The sequence below is a fragment of the Carassius carassius genome, chromosome 2 (genome assembly GCF_963082965.1).
Source record: "Carassius carassius chromosome 2, fCarCar2.1, whole genome shotgun sequence".
Classification (NCBI taxonomy): domain Eukaryota; kingdom Metazoa; phylum Chordata; class Actinopteri; order Cypriniformes; family Cyprinidae; genus Carassius; species Carassius carassius.
In genome coordinates this window covers 40,616,627-40,632,140 of record NC_081756.1, presented here as the reverse complement: position 1 = coordinate 40,632,140, position 15,514 = coordinate 40,616,627, and the positions used below count along the sequence as shown (strand labels likewise).

General features: G+C 38.5%; 1 pseudogene; it reads left to right on the top strand.

Moving 5' to 3' along the window:
* LOC132109829 (N-acetylgalactosamine-6-sulfatase-like) overlaps positions 1–15,514 on the top strand; it is a 45,703-nt pseudogene that overhangs the window by 25,038 nt on the left and 5,151 nt on the right.

Below are 15,514 nucleotides of genomic sequence, written 5' to 3'. Positions count from 1 at the left end.
AAATAAATTAAACGCACACAGACTGAATTAGTTTAAGTCTTTGGTTCTTTAAATTGGGATGATTTTGGCTCACATTTAACAAAAACCCACCAATCTACACAAATTAGAATATGGTGAATTATGCCAATCAGCTAATCAATTCAAAACACCTGCAAAGGATTCCTGAGCCTCAAATTGGTCTCTCAGTGTGGTTAACTAGGCTACACAATTATGGGGAAGATTCTGATCTGACAGTTGTCCAAAAGACAATCACTGACACCCTTCATAAGGAGGGTAAGCCACAAACATTCATTGCCAAAGAAGCTGGCTGTTCACAGAGTGCTGTATCCAAGCATGTTAACAGAAAATTGAGTGAAAAAGATGCACAACCAACCGAGAGAACCGCAGCCTTATGAGGATTGTCAAGCAAAATCGATTCAAGAATTTGAGTGAACTTCACAAGGAATGGACTGAGGGTGGGGTCAAGGCATCAAGCGCCACCACACAACTGGCTACAATTGTCCCATTGCTCTTGTTAAGCCACTCCTGAACCACAGATAACATCAGGGGTGTCTTACCCGGGCTAAGGAGAAGAAGAACTGGACTGTTGCCAAGTGGTCCAAAGTTCTCTTTTCAGATGAGAGCAAGTTTTGTATTTCATTTGGAAACCAAGGTCCTATAGTCTGAAGGAAGGGTGGAGAAGCTCATGGCCCAAGTTGCTTGAAGTCCAGTGTTTAGTTTACACAGTATGTGATGATTTGGGGTGCAATGTCATCTGCTGGTGTTGGTCCATTGTTTTTTTGTTTGTTTGTTTTTTAAACCAAAGTCACTGCACCCATTTATCAAGACATTTTGGAGCACTTCATGTTTCCTTCTGCTGACCAATGATTTGAAGATGCTGATTTTATTTTCCTGCAGGATTTGGCCCCCGCCCACACTGCCAAAAACACCAAAAGTTGGTTAAATGACCATGGTGTTGGTGTGCTTGACTGGCCAGCAAACTCACCAGACCTGAACCATAGATAATCTATGGGGAATTGTCAAGAGGAAAATGAGAAACAAGAGACCACAAAATGCAGATGAGCTGAAGGCCAATGGGCTTCCATACCACCTCAGCAGTGCCACAAACGGATCACCTCCATGAAAAATTCAAAAACACTCGGCTAATATGTTTAGGAAAACTCATACAATTAAAAGTGAACAGAACAAATGTTATTAATAGAAGTTCAGCAAACAAGATTTTGATATTGGTTACCAGCCCCAACAAAATCTAATTCTAAAGAAGCCAAAGCATCACTCCTTGTGTGGAACCGAGTTTGTAAGTAGAACATTTTCCACACATTTCCATGATTTTATAATCTGAGATTTGTTTCCCTTTTTCCCCCTCATTAAATATCCGGATTCACTTGGGAATTCATGTAACAGAAGTTAAATTGGTTGTGAATGCCATTTTATGCTGACTTTAATCCAGAATATTTTTAAGATAGCTTTTTTTGAGCATCAACAATTCCATGTTATTTGATGTTCGTGCATATTTTTCATGTATGATCCACCTGCCCCCCTTGCTGTTTCTTTCACCATGCTAACCTGCTCTCGTTTTTCAGCAGCACAGAGCCGCCCGTGTTGAATTATTATTAGAGAAGTGCTGTTGCTTTTGCTCCTTGGGTGCAGGCTGAAGCACTCTCTCCAAACCTTGTGGGATTTGGACTGTTTCATGCCTGTAAGATCAGTGCACACAGACTGCTTCAAAAGACAGAGAGCAAGCCACAGGCCAGATCACAGGGGACTGTGCGCTGCCATTAAGTGTGTGTGTGCACCACAGACTTTTAGGTATTCACAGTAGCCTTATAAATTACCCTCCAAACATATATGTTCTTGTGAAGAACGCCCAAATATTAAAAAAGTGTTCATTTGAAAGGAACTCATCTAACTTATCAGTTCCCACAGGGCACAACACACAAAAGAAGCCACAATTCACAATAGCCTCCAGCTACTGAAACCTCATTTGTTGTATTTGTTAAGGGTTTGATGAATTTGATGATGGTTTGCAGGGGTTATAGCAACCAGTGGACTAATCAGCTAGTCAGTGAATATAGAATGGGAATGGAAAATAATCAAACCACCTTTAAAATAATCACATTTTGTTTCTTTTTAGCCTGAAATTAAGTGTGACATAGTTATTTTCCATCTGTATGTACTCAGTGCAGCTAATAACATCCAAGTGAAAGATATAACACCAACATGTCAGAAAAAAATAAAATAAATAAAAACAATCACTGAGTTGGAAAAAGGATCACTCCCTCCCCAAAATGACTTGTAAACTGAATCAGGTGTAGCTTATCACATTCTTAGTGGCACACAATGCCATTTGACTTTCAACTGTGATCAGCTGTGGTAATTTTTATTAGCCCACCATGAAAAGAGCTTTCCTGAAGCATTTCAGTCCTTGGTAGTGCAACTGAAGCAAACAAGCAACATTGGGTGGCAAGGCACTGTCAAAAGATCTCCAGGATAAATTTGTGGAGAGGTGCAAGTCAGGAGATGGATACAAACAAAATTCAAAGGCTTTTTCATTGCATAGAAGCACAGAGAAGTCTGTCATTAAAAAGTGGAAGATATTTGGTACAACACCCTCCCTGGAAAAAGATGTCGATCAAAACTGGATGAAAGAGCCAGGAGGAAACTGGTCAGAGAGGCTACAAAGAGGCCTATATCTCATCTTCTTGATTGGATTTGTTCTAAGATAGTTCAGTGTCAGTGTTTTTAATCTAGAGAGTTGAGTGTTTTAGGAGGAAGATCAATGATCTCACCTTGTTTTCCAAACAGGGTATAAACTTCTGTCCTGGCCAGGAGGTTCGTGGTGTGACCACACACACGCAAGAGGAACACACCATGCAACCACTCATCTTCTATCTGGGACAGGACCCTGGGGAGAGATACCCAATCAGATAAGGGGTTGAAGATTGGACACCAGATGTCAAGATCCACACTATTAAATATGAATTCAGTACCTTAAAGGTAAAGTTCACCCAAAAATGAAAATAACTATGACTTACAGTCAAGCCATCCTTGGTGTATATGACTTTCTTCTTTCAGACAAATACATGTCCTGACTCTTCTAAGCTTTATAATGGCAGTGAATGGTGGTCGAGATTTTGTTGCAAAATAAAGTGCATCCATCCATCCATCATAAAAAGTGCTCCACACGGCTCCAGGGGGTGAATAAAGGCCTTTGATGCGAGTAAAAGAGATGAGAGGAGGAGTGCAAAAGTAAAACCCCGCCTTCTATTCAAATTTCTGTTTCTGTTTCCGATGTGGACTTTAAACAAAATGCACAATGTACCAATGTATCTTCTTTTTTTATGGCAAATAACTTCTGTGAAATAAAAATGCATTAAATTTATTTCTCAAATGATTCTACAATAATGCACAAAAAATAATGATATTTTAATTGCAAAAAATATCATTTTAAATTAAAAATTTTTTAAATAGTAATAAGGAGCCAATGACAGGCGCTGACCTTTGCTTAAGGGGTAAATCTGCCCATGGATATGATAGGTTGATGTGTCGGTTGAAATGAGGCGATCACAGCGATCGCTCATGCCACATTAAAGAGCACCAAAATGCTATTTATTGTTTGAATGTTGTTACGAATTTTGCAGAATTTTAAAGCTGATACTTTGCTTAGTAAAAGGTAACAGAGCACAAACCTTATTGTGATTATTGGATGGCAAGTCCACTACGAATAATATGAAGTTCACACATTAACAGAACACAGCGTAGACTGAAGATCTTGATAACAAGAAGCCATATTAGAATCAATTATAAATCAGAATTGTTAATGATATTGTTTATTTCCACACAACTGACAGCTTTACCTGTTGTAGATTGTTCAAGTTGAGCACAAAATAGAAATTGCTTGTCTGCACCTTTATCTGCATTTTCGATCTCTGTCATGCTGTCACAACTGAAGCTATTTTAGCAGAAATGAGGACTGTTTGAAAGTTTATTTTTTTATTTTTTCAGTTCCAAACCAAGAACCTTCGAGTTTGAGCAAATATCAAGCTTCCACATCGTTTGAAAAGGGCATATTCTTAGTTTCCTAGAGATGTTAATTCTCTTTTAAGCTTTATCTAGTCTAGGTCTATTCTTGATGTTCTGTAGGAAACTGAATTAGCTTTCCACTTTATTATTGTAATCCTTTTGGAGAACACAAATGTATTGATACAAGGTGTATTCTCACACCAGAAACCTTATCACTGGCGGAATGTATGAACAACAAGAAAGAAACCACTGAATGTGCTGAATCAGTCATTCCTTCCAAACCGTAATGAAGCACTGAAACTACATGGACACAGTCTAGAATGAGCCCAGGGTCTGTGACATGTTCATCCGTCTTGGTACTGCACAACTCTGTGTACATCCGCTGACAGAGAGCTGGACATTTGGGGTCGATAGTGAGGCATAGCTGCAGATTGATCGTGCAGTCCGCAGAGGGTTTATTAAATGTGACTCTTTGTGAGCTGAAAATGACCTGATGGTTTAGGTCATTCATCGGCTGTTGGCTAGAAGTTAAAACGGTAAGACAGAATAGTTATGATGGAAATGTTAAAGACATCCACTATCCAGGGAAAACTGGAAACTTAATCTGTTTAAATGTATGTGAGGAAGATCAAACTGATCTTCAACTGGTGCAACATTATTTCAAAAGCATTTCCAAGGCATTGTTATTATACAGTCATGGCCAAAAAATAATAAATTATAATAAATAAAAAAATATAATAAAAGAAGGCTGTGAAAATTAATCTAGGCCCGGTTCCCCAAAACGTTCTTATCGCTAAGTAGTTCTTAACCTATTCCTTAACCTCTCTCTTAACCTTATGGCTCGGTTCCCGACACGTTGGTACGCTAAGTATATCTTCTGTAAGTCACACTTTCGTAAGGTTGGTCTGGACCATTCGTAGCTCTCTCTTAGCGTTATTTGAGCTCATGACGCTACTGTACAGCAGTCTTTAGAAACCAGCGCAGCGAAGTACAAGTCAAACTATGGTATGTTGACAATTTTGTGGCTCAACAATGATTTTCTGTTATTTTTTAAGACTCATAATAAATTATGTTTGCAATGGATACAGGCCTATTTATGAAGTTGACTTTATGTGGTTACAGAACTAATATGGTGGTAATTAGCCTAGGCTTTTTCGTAATGTAATTAAAGCGAATTGCAATCATTTTTTTGATAATTAAAATCTGGCAAACAATTTGGCTCTAAATGGCTAAGATCTATAAATGGGTAAGCATGGTGGTGTCCAGTAAGCGACCAACTATGGCAGCGATCCAACATGTTCTTGTATTGAATCAAAGACGGAGCCGGACTCGGAACCGTTTAGTCCATGTCAGTTTTTTTATTCGGCAAAACTTAAGCCCTTTTGACATTTTGCCTGACGTGGCTATATTTAAAAAAATCCCCTCCCAAGACAACTCATTGTGGAGCAGCTGGACCTTCCCAGACATGCGCTGGCCAGGCTAACGCGGTGGAATTCTGCTTTAAGCCCTGAAGCCCAGCGCTACTTTTTTTTTTTTTGCTACAGAGAGATTCATCTAGGTCGTGGGAGAGGGCTACATCCTAATCAAGACCTCTGTGTGGAAGTGCGTCCACACTGTCACCAACGCCCTTCTGCGCCATGCCGGGGATTGCATCCTGGTGGATGGCATTCATCCCTATCGCCAATCCATCAGTGAATGATCAGGCATAGGCTACTTATCGTGAAAGGAAGACGCGGCCATAAACGTGCAGGTTATAGTGGACCATAGGGGTGTGATATCTGACCTGGCGGCAAGGTCCAGCAACACTTCAAGTTCCTCTGACGAGAGGCTTGGTGCCCTTTTTTACGTTGCTTCCCCAGCATATTTTGTATCTAACTCTCTCTCTCTCTCTCTCTCTCTCTCTCTCTGTTCATTGTAGATAGGTTGCTTTTTATTAAAAACATAAACCAATTGCAATCAATACCGCATTAAACAGAAGTAACTGCAGCTGCTTGCCAATCAATTCTAATTGTAAAGTACCTTGCCATTAATATAAAAGTGTATTATATAATTTTTATAAGTCGTTAAACCCATGTCAAGAAGCGGCACAAGTGGCACAACGGGATGGATGATTAGCGAGGGATACCCGGTTTGTCTTACCGTCACAACATATCGTGTGAACATTACTGACCCTTTGATAATTTAATTTATAGTCTATATTTTACTGATAACTTAAACTATGTTACAATAAATGTTACTGTAATAATTTGAGGAATGTTTCATTTGCATAGAATGTGTTGTCTTTCTTAACGCTGTATTGCACCTTCGCGTAAAGTGGAAAATCGATTCCTGAGCAATCGATGCCAACTAATTCAGCACCATTACTTGGGACAGCACCTTTGTAACGTCAGACGTAAGAGGCAGCGTGCTAAGAAGCTTCCTAAGGGACACTTCGGGGAACACACTTAGAAACATCAACAACTTTGGTAAGATATATCTTTCGATGTCTTCTTAGCGCGCTAAGAGTGAACGTTATCGGGGAACCGGGCCCTGCATTGTTAATCCTTTTGATCTTTTTTTTTTATCACAAAAATCTTACCTTTCAGTGGATAATAATAATTTAAAATGGGGAGAAATGAAGAGTTCAGATGCAAAAGCCTCTAAATGCCATCTGAAATTTTCATCAAAAATTAGGATTTTTTTCAAGCTCCTATATTTATGTTCCGTTATTTCACTTTAATAGCCTGGAAAAGGACCTGCACATTGCCATTAAATTAAAATGACTCAACCTAAGCATAGGAGCTTGATAAAAATCCTAATTTTAGATGAAAATTTCAGATGGCACTTAGAGGCTTTTTGCATCTGAACTCTTCAAATATCATCATGAAATAAATGTTTTTCTCTAATACAAATTGGCCACAATTAACGGCACCCTTTTATTCAATACTTTTTGAAACCCCCATTTGCCAGTTTAACAGCTCTAAGACCCTTTAGATTCCCAGCTCCATGTTGGTGCGTCTCCTCTTCAGTTCACTCCTCTCATTTTCTATAGGGTTCAGGTCAGAGGACTGGAATGGCCATATCAGTAGCTTGGTTTTGTGCCCAGTGATCCATTTTTGTGTTGTTTTTGAGGTTTGTGTTAGGATTATTGTACGGTTGGAAGATCTAAACATGGCCCATTATAAGATTTCTACGTCCAGGACCTCCAGCAGAAATATAGGCCCACGACATCAAAAATACAGCAGTAGATTTCATCGTACACATGGGGTACTTTTTATCCCTGTGTTCAGCGAACCCGTCTTGAGTGTTTGCTGCTAAAAAGCTAATTTTTAGTTTCATCTGACCATACAAGCCAGTTGTCAGGGATCGGGCAGACCCGGTTCCAACCAATCACCAGCGCTCACTCTCTCCTGAATTCTAATCACCAGCACCTGATCTCCATTACACCTGCACAATAAAACACCTCCTGAAACCCCAATGCATTGTCAAGCCTCCAACAGGGATCGACCTCGTGAACTTGTCTCCGACTCACCTCGTCTTCACGAAGACTCATGCTGTAAAGTATACTCACATTTGAGAAAGTAACCTGTGTGTCTTTGTTCTCCTCTCTCCAGAACGCTCTAGGCATATTCCGTGATCTGAACTCCCCTACGTGCCTTGATATCTCCTGAGTGCCTAAGTGATCCTTCGACTATCGAACTCCCACTGCAAGAGAAGAGACAAGGATTGGAATCTCGTATTGTGTGGCTTTGACATCTCAATCTATAAGCATTCTCACCTGGCTTTCACAGAAACAAACTCACCCGGCTGCCACGGACACGAACTCCAGAGACCCCGCACCAAGTTTACACTTCCTTCCCTCTCACTATTCCCATATTGTAAATAAAGACTGTGTTGAATTCACTTACCTCTGCCTCCGAGTACTAACCTGACACCAGTCCCATTTGGAGCTCCAGTCATGTCTGATAACTGAATATGCTGGAGTTTGTTTTTAGATGAGCTAGGAGACTTTTTCTTGGAACCCTCCCAAACACCATGTGTTGGTGTAGGTACTGTTTGACCATTATTTATTTTATTTTTTAAGGTTTTCTGACCCCAAGACTCAACTATTTTCTGCAGTTCTCCAGCTGTGGTCTTTTGAAAGTGAACTCTCCTCCTCATTATGCATTAGGATGAAATAGACACATGTCCTCTTCCAGGCAGTTTCGTAACATTTTCTGTTGATTGGAAATTCTTAATTATTGCCCTGATGGTGGAAATGTGCATTTTACTGCTCTAATTCTTTTCTTAAAGCCACTTGACTAATTTGTGAAGCTCAATTATCTTTTGCTGCAAATCAGAAATATATACTTCGTTTTTTCTCATTCTGATGGATATACTTCAGAAATATTTTACTCAATAGAATTTCTAGGGGTGCCAATAATTGTGTCCAGCATGTATTTGAGAAAAACATTAATTTCATAATATTTCCCCCCATTTTAAATTCTTAATATCCAATGGAAGTTAACTTTTTTTTTATTTTTTTTTTTATAAAAGATCAAGGCCCGGTTCCCCGATAACATTCACTCTTAGCGTGCTAGGAAGACTCGAAAGATATATCTTACCAAAGTTGTTGATGTGTCTAAGTGTGTTCCCCGAAGTGTCCCTTAGGAAGCTTCTTAGCACGCTGCCTCTTACGTCCGACGTTACAAGAGCGCTGTCCAAAGTCAGGGTGCTGAATTAGTTGGCATCGATTGCTCATGAATCGATTTTCCACTTCACATGAAGGTGCAATACAGAGTTAAGAAAGACAACACGTTCTATGCAAATGAAACATTCCTCAAATTATTACAGTAACATTTATTTTAACGTAGTTTAAGTTATCAGTAAAATATAGACTATAAATTAAATTATCAAATGGTCAGTAATATGTTCACACGATTTGTTGTGACGGTTAGACGAACCGGGTATCCCTCGCTAATCATCCACACTCCTTATCCCGTTGTGCCACTTGTGCCGCTTCTTGACATGGGTTTAACGACTTATAAAAATTATATAACACACTTTTATATTAATGCTAAGGTACTTTACAATCAGATTTGATTGGCAAGCAGCTGCAGTTACTTCTGTTTAATGCGGTATTGATTGCAATTGGTTTATGTTTTTAATAAAAAGCAACCTATCTACAATGAACAGAGAGAGAGAAAGAGAGTTAGATACAGAATATGCTGGGGAAGCAACGTAAAAAAAGGGCACAAAGCCTCTCGTCAGAGGAACTGGACGCACCTCCACACCGTGGTCTTGATTAGGCCGTAGCCCTCTCCCACGACCTCGACGAATCCCTCTGTAGCAAAAAAGAAGAAAAAAAAAAAAAAGTAGCGCTGGGCTTCAGGGCTTAAAGCAAAATTCCGCTGCTTTAGCCTGGCCAGCGCAGGTCTGAGAAGGTCCAGCAGCTCCATAATGAGCTGTCTTCGGAGGCGATTTTTTTTTTAAATATAGCCACGTCAGGCAAAATGTCAAAAGGGCTTAAGTTTTGCCGAATAAAAAAAATTGACATGGGCTAAACAGTTCCACGTCCGACTCCGTCTTTGATTCAATACAAGAACACGTTGGATCGCTGCTATAGTTGGTCGCTTACTGGACACCACCATGATTACCCATTTATAGATCTTAGCCATTTAGAGCCATATTGTTTGCCAGATTTTAATTATCAAAAAATTGATTGTAAATTCACTTTAATTACATTACGAAAAAGCCTAGGCTAATTACCACCATATTAGTTCTGATACCACATAAAGTCAATTTCATAAATAGGCCTGTATCCATTGCGAACAGAATTTATTATGAGTCTTAAAAAATTACAGAAAATCATTGTTGAGCCACAAAATTGTCAACGTACCATAGTTTGACTTGTACTTCGCTGCGCTGGTTTCTAAAGACTGCTGTACAGTAGCGTCATGAGCTCAAATAAAGCCAAGAGAGAGCTACGAATGGTCCAGACCAACCTTACGAAAGTGTGACTTACAGAAGATATACTTAGCGTACCAACGTGTCGGGAACCGAGCCATAAGGTTAAGAGAGAGGTTAAGGAATAGGTTAAGAACTACTTAGCGATAAGAACGTTTTGGGGAACCGGGCCCAAAAGGATAAACAAAGCAGATAATTTTCACAGCCTTCTTTGATCATATTTAGCAAGGGTGCTGCTATTTTGGGCCATGACTGTTATAAAAAAAGCTCAGCAAGAATGAAATACCACTGACGATTAATACTGTCCTTCATATATTAATAAAGACCATCAAGACCAACATTGTTACACATGTAAGTTGTGTGTGTGTGTGTGTGTGTGTGTGTGTATGTATGTATGTATGTATATATATATATATATATATATATATATATATATATATACATACAGTACAGACCAAAAGTTTGGACACACCTTCTCATTCAAAGAGTTTTCTTTATTTTCATGACTATGAAAATTGTAGATTCACACTGAAGGCATCAAAACTATGAATTAACACATGTGGAATTATATACATAACAAAAAAGTGTGAAAAAAATGAAAATATGTCATATTCTAGGTTCTTCAAAGTAGCCACCTTTTGCTTTGATTACTGCTTTGCACACCCTTGACATTCTCTTGATGAGCTTCAAGAGGTAGTCACCTGAAATGGTCTTCCAACAGTCTTGAAGGAGTTCCCCGGGAGATTCTTAGCACTTGTTGGCCCTTTTGCCTTCAGTCTGCGGTCCAGCTCACCTCTAAACCATCTCGATTGGGTTCAGGTCCGGTGACTGTGGAGGCCAGGTCATCTGGCGCAGCACCCCATCACTCTCCTTCTTGGTCAAATAGACTCTTTGAATGAGAAGGTGTGTCCAAACTTTTGGTCTGTACTGTGTATATATATATATATATGCACAAAACTAATAATGCATTCAAAAGTAGTGTATTGTGCATATGAACAAATGTGCAATAACATTTGGTATGCAAACACTTTAATCAAATAAGGGCCGGTTCCCCGATAACGTTCACTCTTAGCGTGCTAGGAAGACTCGAAAGATATATCTTACCAAAGTTGTTTATGTTCCTAAGTGTGTTCCCCGAAGTGTCCCTTAGGAAGCTTCTTAGCACGCTGCCTCTTACGTCTGACGTTACAAAGGTGCTGTCCCAAGTAATGGTGCTGAATTAGTTGGCATCGATTGCTCAGGAATCGATTTTCCACTTCACGCAAAGGTGCAATACAGCGTATCCCTCGCAAATCATCCACACTCCTTATCCCGTTGTGCCACTTGTGCCGCTTCTTGACATGGGTTTAACGACTTCTAAAAATTATTTAATAAACTTTTATATTAATGGTAAGATACTTTGCAATCAGAATTGATTGGCAAGCAGCTGCAGTTACTTCTGTTTAATGCGGTAATGATTGTCATCGGTTAATGTTTTCAATAAAAAGCAACCTATCTACAATGAACAGAGAGAGAGAGTTAGATACAGAATATGATGGGGAAGCAACGTAAAAAAAGCGCACCAAGCTTCTTGTCAGAGGAACTTGAAGTTTTGCTGGACCTTGCCACCAGGTCGGAGATCACACCCCTATGGTCCACTATAACCTGCACGTTTATGGCCGCGTATCCCTTTAACGATATGTACACCTGATCAATCACTGATGGATTGGCGATAGGGATGAGTGTGCCATCCTAACTTATAACATTAATGTAATTCAATTAAATATAAAACAAGGTATTTGTCACTGGTAGGACATTAAAGTTTTTATAGAAAATATTTTATAGTTTGTTATAGAAAAAGTTATTAAAGTTATGCTCAAAGTCCAGAGCCTCAATCATAAGATTATAACAGGCACCTTACTATTAGAGACCTGCACGATCGCGGGACCCATCGCAGCAGAGTGCAGCACGGGACAAAACTTGATGTGCGGGTAGAAACTCATGTGTGCGGGATACGGGAGAATAATTAGGGTGTGCTCACACTAGGCAGTCTTAACCCCCAAAGCCTGGTTTGTTTGACTAGTGTGATCGCTCAGTTTAGCAGTCTCTTGCTCGGTTGGAAGAGGTGGGCAAGAGCGCCGTTCAGTTATATATAGCTAGATCAGTGAGTCCAGATCTTCTGATACGTGCTGCATGATTGCGTGAATATTTCTCAGTGGCAAAAGTGATAGATCTGTAAAGCAATGTTGTGAGAGGGCCATGTGTTACCGCGTCCCACACGACTCAAAATAATAAACCACTAGGTTAACAAAACAATGCACTCCTCTGCTGACTTCACATGCTATCGGAAACGTCCTATTTCCCATTTATGAAGTCGTGATTACGAGCTCGTTGCATTCTTTATAAATAACAGTGGACAGTGGTTTGTCAATGTTGATGCTTAGCCTAAATAATATGATCAAGAGCATCCCCTCCTGTGACCCATGATTTGTCTGTATGCGTATTCAGAGCCAGTGAGCAATGGACTTGCATAATAAAAAAAACCTGTTAAAGCGTTAAAATAATTATTACGTAACCAATTAATACGTTAACTGGATAACGCGTTAACTTGCCTAACCCTCTTAATTCTGTGTGTCATTTCCTGGAGGACCTATGACTGTTTTTATGTTTTGTGATAGATGTTCATGGGTACCTTGTTCCTGAACAGTTCAACTGCCTGCTGTTCTTCTGAAAAATGCTCCTGCACATTCTTTGGTTTTCCAGAATCTTCTGCATATTTGACCACTTTCCAGCGGTGACTGTATGATTTCTGAGATACATCTTTTCAATTGAGGGACTCGTACATAACAATTACAAAAGGCCAAAACATTAAAAAGCAGATCAATTGAAACACTTTTCCAAGTGTTTTAGCATGAGGAAAATTTAAAATAGTGTATTTTTTATTTTTATTTTTTTAAATTTTCTTTTTACATTTTTTAATTTTAGTCCATTTTGTCTGAAATGGTGTACAATATTATTTAAGAAAAATGGCATTTTAGTTGCAAAATACCATTTAAAAACCATTTTTGTGACAAAGTACGGTAACACTTTATTTCGATAGTCCACTTTAGACATTCTACTGACTATAAGTAACTTTGTAACTACATGTCAACTACATATTAACTAAATCTCAGAAATTTGCAACTACATGTCTACTAACTCTCAGAGTAGACTGTTAGGGTAGGTTTAGGGTTAGTCTTAGGGGTAGGTTTAGGCTTAGTATAAGTTGACAATAAGTTGACAAAGAAAGTGTTAGAAGATATTAAGCAGACAGTCTACTAATACTCTACTAACTGCTAGTTGACATGTAGTTGCAAAGTTACTTACTGCTAGTAGAATAGTCTAAAGTGGACTATCAAAATAAAGTGTTACCCAAAGTACCAACATGTTACTTCGAGTGCATTATGCTATTAACATTAGTTACACATTCCACCTGTGTGTGTGCATACCTTAATATATATATATATATATATATATATATATATATATATATATATACATACACCATAATGCCTCTTTATCGCTTTCTTTCTCATTAAATAGTAGATTAAAATAGTGACTCCTTTGTAAGAACAGAGTAAGCCTCTCTTTCATCTTTTTTCAGCTTTATTTCTTTTTCGTCTCAATGTTGTTGCTGTTGTTGTTTTTTATATCACTTCTTTCTTGAAGAGAGACAGAGTAATTAAACTTTTATATTGTTTTCGATCTTATCTCTATCCTCTGCTGGTTTCAAGCATTAACTGTGAAAAAAGAAAGATCCATCCAAAAAAATTATAAAAATCAATAGCTGTGTTGAGCGCTGGAAAAGAGAGAGTTGTTAGTTTGACCATCTTCATCCTCCTTATCTTTCCAGTTTACAGTGGATGTTTTCGAATAGGTCAGAATGGTCCAGATCCAAACACCAGCCCCCCTCATTTTTCCAGTCTTTCGCTCGTTCTTCGTCCCTAGTGAATCCATGTCAGGCTGCTGACCGTCTGCTCTTCTGTGCATCCAGCTGGAGCGGTCGGCGCTCATTAATCTCTGTCTACACCTAAAGAGCCACTTAAGATGATGTAGAGCCTGTCTGTGCACATACCTCCAGTCCAGCAGCAGACTGACAGCACAGCCCCACTGTCCCCCACAAGCCTCACACCATGCATTAGATATTCTTGAAGAAACTAAGAGTATTCTGTGTTTATGATAATCCAATTTATACATTGAACATTTATTTAAGTTTTCTTTATTTATTTATTTATTTATTTTTGAGGTAGAAAATGGCAAACTACTAATTTTTTCCACTTCTAAAAAATTTTACATCCAAAGAAATTAATAGTGCTTTTGGAAAACTTTTTATTTGTTTACATTTAGCTGACGGTTTTATCCAAAGCGACTTACAATTGCTGGTGTCTCACAGTGGATTCGAACCCAGGTCTCTCACACCAAAGGCATGTGTCTTATCCACTGCGCCAACACCACCCCATATTTTGTATATATATAATTTACAGTACACTGTAATCAGATAAAGACATATCAGTAGCTTAGTTTTTCTCCAGATCAGGTGTTCTACAGTATCATGTTGAGATCACATGACTAGCTGTATACTACCCACTATTTATTTGACAACCCCCGACTGTTGGTTATGGTGGGTGACAAATACTCTATAGAGTAATATAATAATTATAATTAATATAAGTAGAAGATATAAGTTCACTGTCATAATAATAATTATAATAATAATAATAATAAAACCCTTAAAGTTAATATGCAGTGGCATTTACAGCCCATTACTTGACCTAAAACAACATTACAGAATATGTTTGGTTAAAAGTTATGAATAAATATATAAAAGTTAAACTATTACGCAGGTGCATAAAAAAAAACTGAAACAATCTGATAAAATTAATGCCCTTAAACACCATCATATTTATTCTCATTGAAGAGCTGAAGACCAGCTTGAGTAAATAACAAAGCAAAGTTTCTCCGCGATTCACTCTCTGTTTCAAAAAAGGGACACAACATGTTGTAATAACTAAAAAGTAGTAACAATAAAAGTATACTCTTCCTTTAGTTTTATGGCCATTTAGAGCTTGTTTGTGTGTGTGTGTGTGTGTGTGTGTGTAAATGCCTCTATTTCAACATCATTTGTATAAGCAATTATGCAAACGTTTTACTATAAAATCTACACTTCTGCACTTTGAAACAAACAAAATATGAAAATGTATCATGTTTTTCCAGATTGTTGCCATGTGGTGATAAAAAAATCCAGCCGATGGCCAAGGTGAAGTCGTGGCCTAGTGGTTAGAGTCTTGGGCTGGCAATTCCATGACTGAGGTGCCCTTGAGCAAGGCATTGAACCCCCAACTGCTCCCTGGGTGCCGCAGCATAATATATATATATATATATATATAAAAAGCACTTATGAGGGTTAATTGGTATAAGAATACAAAGACATGCATTCATTTCATTAAGAAAAACATGCACCAGTGAATCATGCACATTCAAATCCTGGAATATGAAATAGTCTATTTGGATTTCATGTTGACCTTAAATCAATTTAGAAATCGATAAA